Genomic DNA, 14,162 nt, shown 5'->3' on the forward strand with positions numbered 1-14,162 from the left:
ATATCCATTCCCACCCACTCCTCAATTGAACACCTTGCTTTTAAATTGTCTGGTCCTAAACCTCTGGTCACTATTCTTATTTATTTTATGGTCTACTTCACACACTCTTCCCCTTGGTACATTGATGAACTTCACCACCTTAAAGCCAGGGGCTGTCAACTGGAACGACTTTACAAAAGAACCGATCTCACTGTCCACTTGGATGCTTACTAACTTCACCAACAACAATAAAGACATCCTCAACAGTGCACGCTCCTCTCACTAATCATCACTAAACATCATCCAGTCTGGCCAAGACAACCCCAAAACACTTTTCAACACCATCAACAAACTCCTCAAACCCATTGACACCATCTCTAACTCCTTCATCCCCAACAAATTTGTATCCATAATCATTCCAAACCAAAACTGACACAATTCACAATCAGCTGGCTGCTTCCTCTTCCACCACCCTCCCTGGCCCTCAACCCAACTCCCCACTACTTCCAAGCCGCTCAATTTCTTCCTTCAGTGAAATCAGTGAAGTCGAACTATCCCCTAAAGTCACCAACATGTAGTCCTCAACATGTGCCCTTGACCCTACCCCCTCCTTTCTAGTCAAGGCCTGCCTCCCCACACTGTCCCCTCTTGTCTCCAATGTCCACTGGCTTCGTCGCCCCCACCCTCAAGCTTGCTGCTGTCACCCTGATTGAAAAAAACCTGGACTTCACCCTGATACACTTAACAACTACCGGCCCATCTCCAATCACCCATTTCTGTCCAAAATCCTTGAGCGAGTTGTTGCTGCTCAACTGAAAATCCCACCTTGACTCCAATAATCTCTACCAACCTTTCCAATCTGTCTTCCCCTCCAAACACAGCACCGAATCTGCCCTACTGAAAATCACCAATGACATACTGTACTTCTCTCTGCTGACTCTGGCTTTCACCCTATCCTCATCCTTACAAAGTGTAGCCTCATTGCTCAGAACCTTCTCAAGGTTTGTCCAGAAGGGTACTTACTGGAATATCAAACCATATTACTACACTTTTCATTATGGCCGACAGGGATGTGTTTTCCGTGGGTTCAATATTCCCAGCTCCCCTTGCAAAAAACATCTTCCCGCGGCCCTGGCTACTGGCTGTATACTTGTCTAACCAGCAGAGGAATGAGATTGCTTGAATAAGAGATATGTTGTATGGGGGGTCCACCAAGATTGTGGTATGCCAGGGGTCATTTTATATGGAAACTTATTATTGTCTATTTAATGCTGTACAAGTTATTTAAATGACTGGATACTTTGACAATCAAGTTTTATTAAATCCATTAATAACTTAGTTGTTTGGGGAAACAAACATTGTAGCCTGCAATATGAGAAGGAAAAGTACAGTATTGTCCTTATTTGCCAGTGACTGAGATGCAAAACGCAACATGAGTTCCCTTTTTCTGCAGCAGCAGCCATTTGTTTTCCAACCTGTGTTTTTTGTATGTCATTTGTAAATTATGGAATTCCAATATTTCTCAGCTTTTTAAATGAGTTGCTTATTTTGTCAATATGCAACCAATCCTTTATGTATCCTGTATTTGCCAGGCTTGTTTGGCAGTCAAACATACTTTACCTTGCTAAATTGACAAGAGATTGTTCGAATGTAAATTGTTGTTTTTGAAATTTACCAAGTACTCACATGGATAATAATTATACATACTGACATTTTCAACCATATGCTGTTGTTCTTGATATGAATCGGTAAGTAACACAATTTACATTAATTTCTAAGAACAATAGTAGGCTTTTTGGCCTAATATCTTTTGTTTTGCTCAAGAGTTTGAAACAAGTTAAATTCTAAAGCTTTTTAAAACCAGCAAAATTATTACACAGAAATATCTGAATAAAACTTACATTTGTCTAAGTCACAAAAACCAAAAAGGGCTTGATAAGTTTGTGCTGATTAGCCTTTTTCAGTGAGGCCTCATAACAATGCCCCCATGACTACCCTCTCAATGGATGCACTGACCACAAGAATTCACTGAGGGAATAGTTGGTGGTATTTATATATTTTTGACATTGTGCAACACTCTTTGTACCACTTACTATAAAACCTGTGAAAGTAGACAGAACTATTCTGGGTTATTTTAACATGGTGTCATCATGCAATGGTTTCACTATTCTTTGATCAATGACACTTTTACTATAGGCTGTTTGCACAGTTACACCTAAATTATTTCCTCTAATTGATATAATAAATGTAACACCAAGTATTGTGCTGATGGAATTCTTTGTGCATGTTAAGATTTTCTTGTCTTTTGCCAGTTGTCATAATTGCTTACAATACATGTTAGCCAATAGAAAGGTGAAAACCATTCATAAGCCTCAAGAATGTAAATGACAGATGAGACATCTAAGAAAGCCAGCCCAGTTATGGAACAAACTATGCATGGCTTCCAGTGGCAGTAGGTCACTAGTGTTTATTGATGATGTGACAGAAGACAGAAGCAGCTGGAAGAATTCTGAAGTGTATAGGGATACACACCGATCAGCCATAACATTATGACCACTGACAGGTGAAGTGAATAACACTGATAATCTCACTATCATGGCATCTGTCAGTGGGTGGGCTATATTAGGCAGCAAGTGAACATTCTGTCCTCAAAATTGATGTGTTAGAAGCAGGAAAAATGACGAAGGCCAAATTGTGATGGCTAAACAACTGGGTCAGAGCATCTTCAAAACTGCAGCCCTTGTGGGGTGTCAGTACCTATCAAAAGTGGTCCAAGGAAGGAAAAGCGGTGAACCGGCAACAGGGTCATGGGTGGCCAACGCTCATTGAAACATATGGGGAGCGAAGGCTGGCCCAACAGAAGACAGACAAGCAACTGTAGTGCAAATTGCTGAATAAGTTAATTCTGGTACTGATAGAACAGTTTCTTGCAGTTTGTTGCGTATGGGGCTGCGTATGGGGCTGCGTAGCCGCAGACCAGTCAGGCTGCCCATGCTAACCACTGTCACTGCCAAAAGCATCTGCAATGGGCATGTGAGTATCAGAACTGTACCACTGCGCAGTGGAAGAAGGTGGCCTGCTCTGGTGAATCACATTTCCTTTTACATAACATGGATGGCCAGGTGCATGTGCGTCGTTTACCTGTAGAACACATGGCACCAGTATGCACTATGGGAACGGGGCAAGCCGGCGGAGGCAGTGTGATGCTTTGGGCAAAGTTCTGCTGGGAAACCTTGGGTACCACCTACATAAGCACTCCCTGATGGCATTGGTCTCTTTCAGCAGGATAATGCACTCTGCCACAAAGCAAAAATGGTTTAGGAATGGTTTGAGGAACACAACGAGTTCAAGGTTTTGGCCTCCAAATTCCCCAGATCTCAGCCCAATCTAGCATCTGTGGGATGTGCTGGACAAACAACACCGATCCATGGAGGCCCAACATCACAACTTACAGGACTTAAAGGATCTGCTGTTAACGTCTTGGTGCCAGGTACCACAGCACACCTTCAGAGGTCTAGTGGAGTCCATACCTCAATGGGTCAGGGCTGTTTTGGCGGCAAAAGGGGAAACTACACAATATTAGGCAGGTGGTCATAATGTTATGGCTGATCGGTCTATTGTCTGCTCAGATTCAGCCAATTCAGTGAAGTTGATTAACAGAAGGACAATAACCGAAAACATACTGCGAAAGCAACCCAAGAGTTTAAGGCAAAGATGTGGAATATTCTGCAATGGCCGTATAAATCACCTGATCTCAACTTGATTGTAATGAATGGTGGTGTTGCGAGAGCAAGGAACAAGTTGCAGGCAGGAGTAGTCGGTGTTGAATCTTTAATTAAACAAAACACAGAGAACAACAAAACCACAATGAAAGTAAATGGCTGACCTCCACAGCAAAACGATTTACATAAAGGTTTTCAAGACTTACATTTAACAGCAACACACGACATCAAACATGACAACATCAATGATCCACACTGTGGGGAGCAGAGGGTAAACATTTAAACACTTACAAATTAGTAGATAGGGACCAAGGTTATTATAGTTTTTATTTTTATTTCGGTTTGACTTTTTGTTTTCAAATTCAGTTTAGTTTAAATTAGTTTTTAAAGTGGGTTTGCTAGTTTATTTTTTATTTTTTGAAAATGCTTAGTTTTAGTTTAGTTTTTATTAGTTTTAGTGTTAGTTTTAGTCTTTTTTTGTAATATGGACTATTTGTCAGGGGCAAGATTCAAAAAGGTCAGAACAAGTATTGTGTAATAATAACTCAACAAAAACATCATACAATTTTAGAAAATATTTATTCAACAATAAAACCAGTACATAAAATGTACATATGGGCACAAATATGTAAATAGTCTACACTCTGCAATAAATGCAAAATGTGGAAGACATACATGATGAAAACTAAATAGCCAACAGACTAAAGAAGACATACATGATGAACCGCATGTATTCAACACATTTTTGAGTCACACAAGAAATTTCTGTCAGAATGTCAGGGAGCTTAATCTGAGAAAAGAACATGACAAATAAAAATGTGTGTGTGTGTGTTTATGTGAGAGACTGAGGGAGAGCAGGGAAAGGAAACACAGCTGAGCGAATACTCTGCGTGTTTTAAATAGCGTTAAAAAAGGAAAGACATTGACAAAGACAAAAACTAAGAACATTTACTCTATAATTTTATTTTAGTTAGTTTGGTCAACCACACATTACAGTTTTAGTTAGTTAACGTTTTTTGTAATGCCTCGTTTTTATTTTTATTTCAGTTAACGACAATGTTTTTCCCACCTAGTTTTAGTTATTTCGTTAATTTTCGTTAACGATTATAACCTTGACAGGGACCTGTTGTGCATGATTAAGACATGTGACAAAACAAGTCCGGGATGTGTTAGTAAGTGATGGGAAACTGAAGGTACACGGAACGGTGGCGCTGCTGCTCACCGTACCATGACAATACCCCCCCCCAAAGGCCGGCCACCGGACGGGCCAACACAAACCCCAGGCCACGGGGGGTCAGTAGCCGGCGGAGGATCATGAGCTGGGAGAGCCGACGGGAGGTTGGTAGCCAGCGGAGGATCATGAGCCGGGAGAGCCAACGGGGGGTCGGTAGCTGGCGGAGGATTATGAGCCGGGAGAGCCGACGGGGGGTTGGTAGCTGGCGGAGGATTATGAGCCGGGAGAGCTGACGGAGGGTCGGTAGCCGGGAGAGCCGACGGAGGGGCTCAGGCGGTAGAAGCCACTCCTCCTCGGGGTCAGGCGGTAGAGGCCACTCCTCCTCGGGCTCAGGCGGTAGAGGCCACTCCTCCTCGGGCTCAGGCGGTAGAGGCCACTCCTCCTCGGGCTCAGGCGGTAGAGGCCACTCCTCCTCGGGCACAGGAGGCACGGGCTGCCGCTTCTGGCAGGTAGGAGGCGCTGGCTGCTGCTTCTGGCAGGTTGGAGGTGCTGGCTGCCGCTTCTGGCAGGTTGGAGGCGCTGGCTGCCGCTTCTGGCAGGTTGGAGGCACTGGCTGCCGCTTCTGGCAGGTTGGAGGCACTGGCTGCCGCTTCTGGCAGGTTGGAGGCGCTGGCTGCAACTCCAGGGCAGCAGGGAACAGTCGGCGCCGTGGCGCAGGCACCGGACGTAGAGGGGGCACCGTCGGGACTTCCCTCGAGCACCCACTCAGCCCCCCCTAAACATTTTCTGGATGGGGCCACGGACCGGGCGTTGGGCACCTCGCCCTAGAGTGCAGTGCTGCCCGTTTCGATATAGTAGCCCTCCTCTTTTGTAGCCTGCTGGTTCAGGTTTTGGTGGATTATTCTGTAATGAATGGTGGTGTTGCGAGAGCAAGGAACCAGGTGCAGGCAGGAGTAGTCTGTGTTGAATCTTTAATTAAACAAAACACAACAAAAGTAAATGGCTGACTTCAGCAGCAAAACAATTTACATAAAGGTTTTCAAGACTTATATTTGACAACATCAATGATCCACACTGTGGGGAGCATAGGGGAAACATTTAAACACTTACAAATTAGTAGATAGGGACCTGGTGTGCATGATTAAGACATGTGACAAAACAAGTCCGGGATGTGTTCGTAAGTGATGGGAAACTGAAGGTGCACGGAATGGTGGCGCTGCTGCTCACCTTACCGTGACACTGATCGAGCATGCATTTTACTTGCTGAAGACAAATCTTAAAACAGAAAGACCCACAAACAAACAACAATTGAAGACAGCTGCAGTAAAGGCCTGGCAAATCATCACAAAGGATGAAACCCAGGGTTTGGTAATGTCCATGCGTTCCAGACATCAAGCAGTCATTGCCTGCAAAGGATTCTCGACAAAGTATTAAAAATGGTCTTTATGATTGTGTTAATTTTTCAATTACATTTGAGCCTCTAAAAATAAGGGGGCTGTGTATGGTTGCAATTCCTAAACATTTCATGCAATATTTTTGTTCAACCCCTTGAATTAAAGCTGAAAGTCTGCACTTCAATTGCATCTCGGTTGTTTCATTTCAAATCCATTATGAAGGCGTACAGAGCCCAAATTATGAAAATTATGTCAGTGACCAAATATTTCCGGAACTAACTGTATACCTTATATTTAACCTGTTAACTTTGAACTAGTAAACTGTTGAATAAAATAGAATGGCAAATGAGACATACACATGTCATCAATTAATATTTGATCTATTATGCATTAAGGCGTAGTACTCTTCTGTAAACTGCTACATTGGCCATATTATTGCTTTTCTAGACTCCTAATATGCTTTACTAAAAGATAAGTGTGAACATGCCTTCGTAGTATTAAGACTTTGTAGCATCAATTGACAGTGAAATGGAAGATCAGTTTTTAAAGACACATCAAAAATACAAAAAATCTATATGCTTGCTTCAGTGCAAGGACACATTTGACTAGAATTGCAGAACCAACTTCATGTTCGTACAAGTAGACCAGACAACAAACATGACAACGCACATTGTTTATTGCAACACTGGCGCTGCTAACAAACACTGTGCAGGATTTTTTTTTGTCATGCACACATAGGAAGGCGGTGTTCAAGTTCATACAAGATATCCGGTTGAAGGTGTTCTCAGAGACTTTGAAGCTGAGGACAACTGCAGGGTCCGAGAGGTAGTCTCCACTCTCAAAAGTATAGAGACTGTTAGATTCTGTCTATTTTTCATCCATGAATAAAATTAATGCAACCGGATGTCAGGGGAGAGCCAATGTCAAGTCAAGTCAGCAGTCAGCATCCATTCCACTCTCTGCACCCTCCACCCTCCTTGACCGAATGGGCTCACTCCAACTCACAGTTGGCTATGGCACAAAAATGGCGCCAGACTACTGTTTCCACCTAGCGCACCAGGGTGCTAACCTGATGGGACTAGACCTCTTTGCTCTGGGTTTTACACTGGTGGACACCGGTGAGTCAGAGATAATGCAGGTTGCCCCGTCCTGGCAACACAATGGCCAGCGCTATTTGAGGGTCTTGGCTGTCTCACTGCTTTTACACACCAGCCTTTGATCAACCTCATGGTCATCCCTGTCATACAGCCACTGTGTCATATTCCGCGGGCTCTTTGTGAAGAGGCTGATGCTGAGCTTAAAAACCTACTGGAACCGGACATAATCAAACCAGTTGACGCGTACCCTTGGATCTTGAACCTGGTGACCGCAAAGAAGAAGTCAGGGGCCCTAAGTCTGTATGGACCTCCGACCTGTGAACAAGGCTGAGGAATTCAAAGCCATGTTCTATGGACCTGCGACAGGTCTACCTCCAGGTGCCACTGCACTCCAGCAGCAGGAACCTTATAGCATTTATAACGCATCCCTGGGGTGGCCATATACCTGGACGACATGGTCATTCATGGGCCTACAACTTTTACCCATGACAAGCGCCTCCACACGGTGTTTACTGCACTGGCCACCCACAGGCTAACACTCAATGGAAGCAAAGGTCTATTTTCAGTGGCAAGTAACAAGTTTGTGGGTTTCCAACTGTCGGGGTCTCCCCTCTCCAGTCCAATGTCAATGCCATCCACAGCATCCCAGAGCCCACCTTGCCAGCCCAGGTAGCCTCCTTCCTGGACATGACCAGGAACTACCTGAAATGTCTACCCCAGTATGCCTCCACCACAGCTACACTACGACAACTACTACGGAAAGACGAACCCTGGGTGTGGTCACAAGCTTGCAGTGAGGCTGTACACCTGTTCGCCTCCAGGGCCCTCAACCCAACAGAACAGAGGTATTCTGTAGGCAAGCCTGAGGCGCTACCCAGTGTCTGGGCATGTGAGCGATGGCACCTGTACCTATATGGCCGTTGCCGCCATTTATTATAGTTTAGATATGTCTGATATCATCTACTAGCTAATGTAATGCAATTGTCAATATTATTGGCTATTAAATTTGCTGATGAAGTAGCTTGCCATCATTGCCATGTAATGCTTGTCCTGATCGCTAGCAAAGGGGCATTTAACAATGTTGATGTAGCTTGCTATGGATAATTAAATGGTTAATTTAATCTGTGGAGAAAATTAAGGTTTATCTACAATAATTCTAAATTATTTTTATTTATTAAAAAGGTTTGAAATATCCAATACATTTGGTTTCACTTCATGATTGTGTCCCACTTGTTGTTGATTCTTCACAAAAAATTACAGTTTTATATCTTTATGTTTGAAGCCTGAAATGTGGCAAAAGTTCGAAAAGTTCAAGGGGGCCAAATACTTTCGCAAGGCACTGTAACATGATGACATGTCCCATGTAACTCAAACTCCTGTCCATCAAATGTGTTATGGAATGAGATCTGCCATCCAATAGGAAGTGTTTTCATGTACTCCATATGGTTGAAGCAGATGCAGTTCTTGAACTAGACAGAGAGGGAGACAATCAGCACCATACCCAGTTCCCATAAGCAGTTCCTCCAGTGGTCTGCAGGCAGCGCCACAGTATTGTTGAACCAACCTTTGCAAGGATTAGAAGAGTGTAGGTGTAGTCAACAAAAAATTTAATAGCACCCTGATAAAGTGTCTGTATGATCTAAACACTGATAAGAATCCACTTTTACACATACAATATGACAATAGCTCATAGACATTTTTTATTTGTAACATGAAAAACATTTCCCCCAAAACATTCATATTATTGCCAACTCTAAGAATTCTTATTTTAAAAGTAAACACAATACAATATTTATTATCTTTCTACGTCAAATTGCAGTTTTAAAATAATTTGCCATTATTACTATGGAAAAGGCAAATAATGAAAAAGAATTGTTTACCAGTCTGCTGGCAGAAAAGAACCTCAAACCGGCTATACAATATGGTGGTGGACATATCAAGGTTTCCCTACCTAGCAAAGAGGTTTGAATGTGTAGCTTTCTGTTTTCTATCTGAGAATAATAGAACAGCAAGTAATTATTACTCCAATAGAAGCAGTTTTGCCATAATGCTCAAATATGTTGTGCAGATCTATTTGTTGATTACTGAAAGGTTTTGATCACTGCATTTTTTGAAAAAGCTTCCCATGCAAAGCTTTGACACAAACACTTTCGAGGACTTTTTAGAGCAATCTTAGTGGCAGAACCCAGACTATATCGATAGATGGAGTAAAATGGAAAATTCTGGAACCTCTCTTGTTTACCCTATCTAAAATGCAGGCCGTAATTATTTCGGCAATGACACAAGTGTAGTTCTTTTTGCTTTGTACTCCAGCACATTTACTTAGAATTTAGACTAAGAGGTTAAACTGCAGGCTGATAGCTATTTTTGTAGTATTCATAAATACCATGTAGGAATTTAAGCACTATACATATTGCCTCCCATTTTAGGGGACCAAAAGTCATTGGACAAATTATATGCCACAGTTGAATTTCAACTTACTGCCCTTCTGTCACCCCATGTAAAATGTTCTAGAAATGATCTTAATATAAAGTCATCATATTTAGTACTTTGTTACAAATGCTTTGCATTTGATGATTGCCTAAAGTCTGTGACACATAGACACTGACAGACATGTTCCTACCTTCTGTTTTTTGGGGGTGGCATTTTTATATTCTGTGTAGTCTTCAGTATTTGAAATGTATTCTCAATTGGATTCAGGTCAGGTGAATAAGTTCGCCATTCCAGAACATTACGTTTTTTCCCTGAAAAACTCTGTGGTTTTCTTTAGCAGTATGTTTTGGGTCATCATCATACAGCAAGATGAAGTGCCGTCCATTTGAGTTTTGAGGCATTTGGTTGCTGGATCTGAGCTGATGAGATGTTTCTGTACAATTCAGCCTACTGCAGCCATCAGCAGTTACACCGTTAATGAAGACAAGTGAGCCAGCTGAGGTGGGAGCCATATATGCTGAAACCAACAACACATCCAACTTATTTGACAGATAAGTTGGGATACTAGTAAAAAAAATTCTCTACACATTTTATTCACTCAGGAACTTTTTCATATTTATTTCAGAATATAATTTCAGCCTCGGAGTGCTCTTTTTGATATTCAACACAGCATCACAGGATTTTGTGACATTTACACAAATTCTATATTACAAAATTATCACATGCACACGTAAAAGGCACCATTGATGGAAGGCACATATTTTTATGTAAGATGTACATAGTAAAAAGTAAAAATGAAGTGTTAATTTAACTCCCATAGAGTTGAATTTAACTCTGTTTCAGATAACATTTGGTCCCACTCGAAATCAGTGTAAAATGTATTCTTTGGTCAGTGTGTTAATTCTACTCAATATTGTGTAGAAAAGTTTTTAACACTGTAATTTAATCACGCTGTTAAGAGTAATATGATTACACTGTATAGGGTTAATTTAACTACAAATGTACTTTCAAAAAATGACCCTAAAATTTTATGATATTTACTTTACATTTCTCTACAGTGTTTTTTTCCCAATATAAATCATATGATGCAGTGTTACTGAATTATAGAACTATCAACTACTATCAAATGAAAACAAGTACATAACACAAGATGCAGCACCCACATTTATTGTAAATAAAAAGCATTTCAATATCAGTGAATTTACATTGCAAACCCATTGCCTTGTCTATGATAGAAAAATACATGTATAACATCATAAAGATTTTCACCAGAGAAAGCAATATGGCTCAACAAGGAAAGCTGTGTGTTTCCCTCCATATGACATTTGTATATCAAAAAGCCTAGGGTAATGCAGGTTTGTCGACATGGAAAAAAAGCAAATCATGTTTTGATCTGATCACTTCATATGCATGGAAATGTTCTTGAAAGTTACTGTAACTAAAGGCACTGTGAGTAACAACAGTTTTTCACACATTATCGGAACTGACTCAATCTGATAAAACAAGGGCACTTCAGATTTTACTTTGCCACAGATGGGTGATAAACAAACCCAATTAACCTTCATAACCTGAATGCTACTGGGCACTTGCATTGCCATAGCAATTCCAGAACCTCCTTTTACCATATTTAAAGACACTATTTTTCCTGGACCAATGTCTAACCGACGAAAATTGTTGAACTTCGCCAACTATATGCCATATGATTCTGATGCTTTTTTGCCAGCGTTTTTATAATATTTGTAAAAAATATAAGCCATTTTTGGAAAGCATGTCATGCTTACCTTCATACCTCATACACCAACTATAAAGTACAGGCCCAATTTACTGGATGCAGCGGGGATAGTGGATAAGAAAATGGAGCTTTGGTAAAAGGTTTTTCTGAGGATACAACTTCTTAAACAGTGTATGGTGATCCACAATTAAGTGTTAAGTGTACACATAGACCTTGAGATAACATGGGCGAGAATATAATTAATTAATTATTTGAAAAGAAGCAGGCCCCAGTGTTGGTCAGTAGAAGTTACCAAATCTCCAAAGATAAGAGGAACATTCCTAAATAAGCACCAGGACTGAACTGCATTCAGTCCCAGATCATTAGATCCTTCACCTAAATTAACAGCCACGGGCCTATTGTTTCTCTCCATGAAACCATAATCAAAACTTTGTATTCTTGAATGTATTTCTCCTGATGCAACATGTTTTTCCTTCAAATACAGAAATAATAACTTTAATTTGTACTGGCCCACCACTTCTAACACATCATGGATCACATCAACTGAGAAGTTCTCAGTTGTGTGAAAGTACTTCAATGAATTTAATATGCATGAACTTTTCACACCAAAAACGTATGGAAGGGATTGATTACAAGCCATTTCTTGACAGTGAGCAGTGTTTATATCTTTGGTGTGCTAAACTATTTTGGAAGAATCTTCAGAGAATTCTGTCTGAAAGTCCTCCTTTTCCGCTAAACAGAACCTGCAAAAATGGGAGCAAAAATGTCACTAAAACCATAAAGTTTAACATCTTGAGTATGAAATAAGGCACACAGGTGTATGTTAGCCAAAAAATAATCCCATTTTGGAGAGAAGTTACTTAAAGTAAAATATACTCAATTTATGAATACCTCGATTAGAACCCAGAGGGTTGGCGACCTCAAAGTCATCATAGAACATGGACCTGTAGTGTCTGCTTCTCAGTTGAGAACAGGGGTGACTTAAAAAAAGATCCATCACAAATATCTCTCAGTCTAGAGTTGCTGGTAGCTGAGCTTTGCAACATTTCTGAAACATACTGACTTTTAAATATTGACTGCAGTGTAGATACAGTTGGAATATACATACATTTACCTTGAACTACTACCTGATCATATGTTCCAGTCTTTTTATTGTGTCAAATCTTGAACCAATCACACACATTCAACTGGTTCTACTATTTCCCACTTGTCAGTCATACATTTTGATCGCTTGTATTGACGTACCAAAGACGTAATGGGCTTTAAAGACTTCGTCAGAAGCACCTACTGCACCTGTTGCCTTGCATGGAAGTGCACGCTTGTCAACCACAATGAAGTAGGAGTGAATGCTTCTCTGTGTGGATCCCTGGGCGAGAAGGTAGGGCAGACTGCTTTGGGTGATGTTGTCTAGATGCTGATGCACACTGGGTCCAACCTACAACAAAACACATTCAACAGAATTGTTTTGGTGACTAACTTCTGATAATAGATCAGATCACCTCAAACTGTGCACAAGATATATTTTAAACAACTGTTAAGCATACCTTTTGAAATCTACAGCTGATCTACAGCATGATATGCAGACATCTTTCCCGGCCTCTTTCTACCTTGTGCATCCTCAACTTCAGCAGCTGACTCAGCATTGCGCATCAAATCCAAGAGTTCTGTGGTGGGTACAAGTCCATAGCTTTCCTTTATTACTTTTGCTTTGAAAGTTGTTGGCCACTTCTCCGAGAATCTGTTGGCCTCACCAAACAGAAGTCTGAAATCTTGTTCTATCAGCAATGTAACACACATAGACAGAAGTGATGAGTGATAACTGATGCTACATTGGATATTTTGGTGATGCAGTGAATTAAGATACCAGGCCTGGTGTGTCCAGAAATCGTGGGAAGACTAAGAAGACATCTGATGATTTGGCTGCATCGTTGACCATTGCTTGCCGATATATGAAGGTAATTTTCATCTTCTCACAGACAATGTTTTAATCAGCAGAGTGTCTCAAAACAGCAATAGCTGCTTCCACATCCTCATCAGATGACTCTCCGCTTCCACATCCTCATCAGATGACTCTCCACTTCCACATCCTCATTAGATGGCCCCCCTTCGCGTCGGAATTGTCACGCTCTTAACCATCTCATTATGTCCCGTCTGCTTCTGGGTCCGCACAGAAATCCTGGCACATTGTCCCATTAGCTACCAAATATACAGGAGCTGGTCATAATATCATCAAAAAGTTGATTTATTTCAGTAATTCCATTAAAAAAGTGAAACTTGTATATTATATTCATTCATTACAAAAAGACTGATATATTTCAAATGTTTATTTGTTTTAATTGTGATGAGTATAACTGACAACTAATGAAAATCTCAAATTCAGTATCTCAGAAAATTTGAATATTACTTAAGACCAATACAAAAAAAAGATTTCTAGAAATGTTGGCCAACTGAAAAGTATGAACATGAAAAGTATGAGCATGTACAGCACTCAATACTTAGTTTGGGCTCCTTTTGCTTGAATTACTGCAGCAAAATCCCCTCCAAGAACTGCCACCTTAACGTGGTGGAGGGGTTTGAGTACCCGAGTGACCCTAGGAGCTATGTTGTCTGGGGCTATATGCCCCTGGTAGG

General features: G+C 41.0%; 1 long non-coding RNA gene across 3 annotated transcripts; it reads right to left on the reverse strand.

Moving 5' to 3' along the window:
- Positions 1-10,958: 10,958 nt before the first annotated feature.
- On the reverse strand, positions 10,959-13,815 carry LOC105019124. Of its 3 annotated transcripts, none has more exons than XR_828627.3 (4): positions 13,076-13,815; positions 12,825-12,966; positions 12,423-12,511; positions 10,959-12,274 (listed from the first exon to the last, which is right to left on the reverse strand). It is a non-coding gene; the product is annotated as an uncharacterized LOC105019124 (long non-coding RNA). The 3 variants fall into 3 exon arrangements; XR_002195695.2 differs by having other exon boundaries at positions 12,820-12,966; XR_828626.3 differs by having other exon boundaries at positions 12,423-12,966.
- Between the last annotated feature and the right edge of the window lie 347 nt (positions 13,816-14,162).

Source organism: Esox lucius, chromosome 20, assembly GCF_011004845.1.
Source record: "Esox lucius isolate fEsoLuc1 chromosome 20, fEsoLuc1.pri, whole genome shotgun sequence".
NCBI lineage: Eukaryota > Metazoa > Chordata > Actinopteri > Esociformes > Esocidae > Esox > Esox lucius.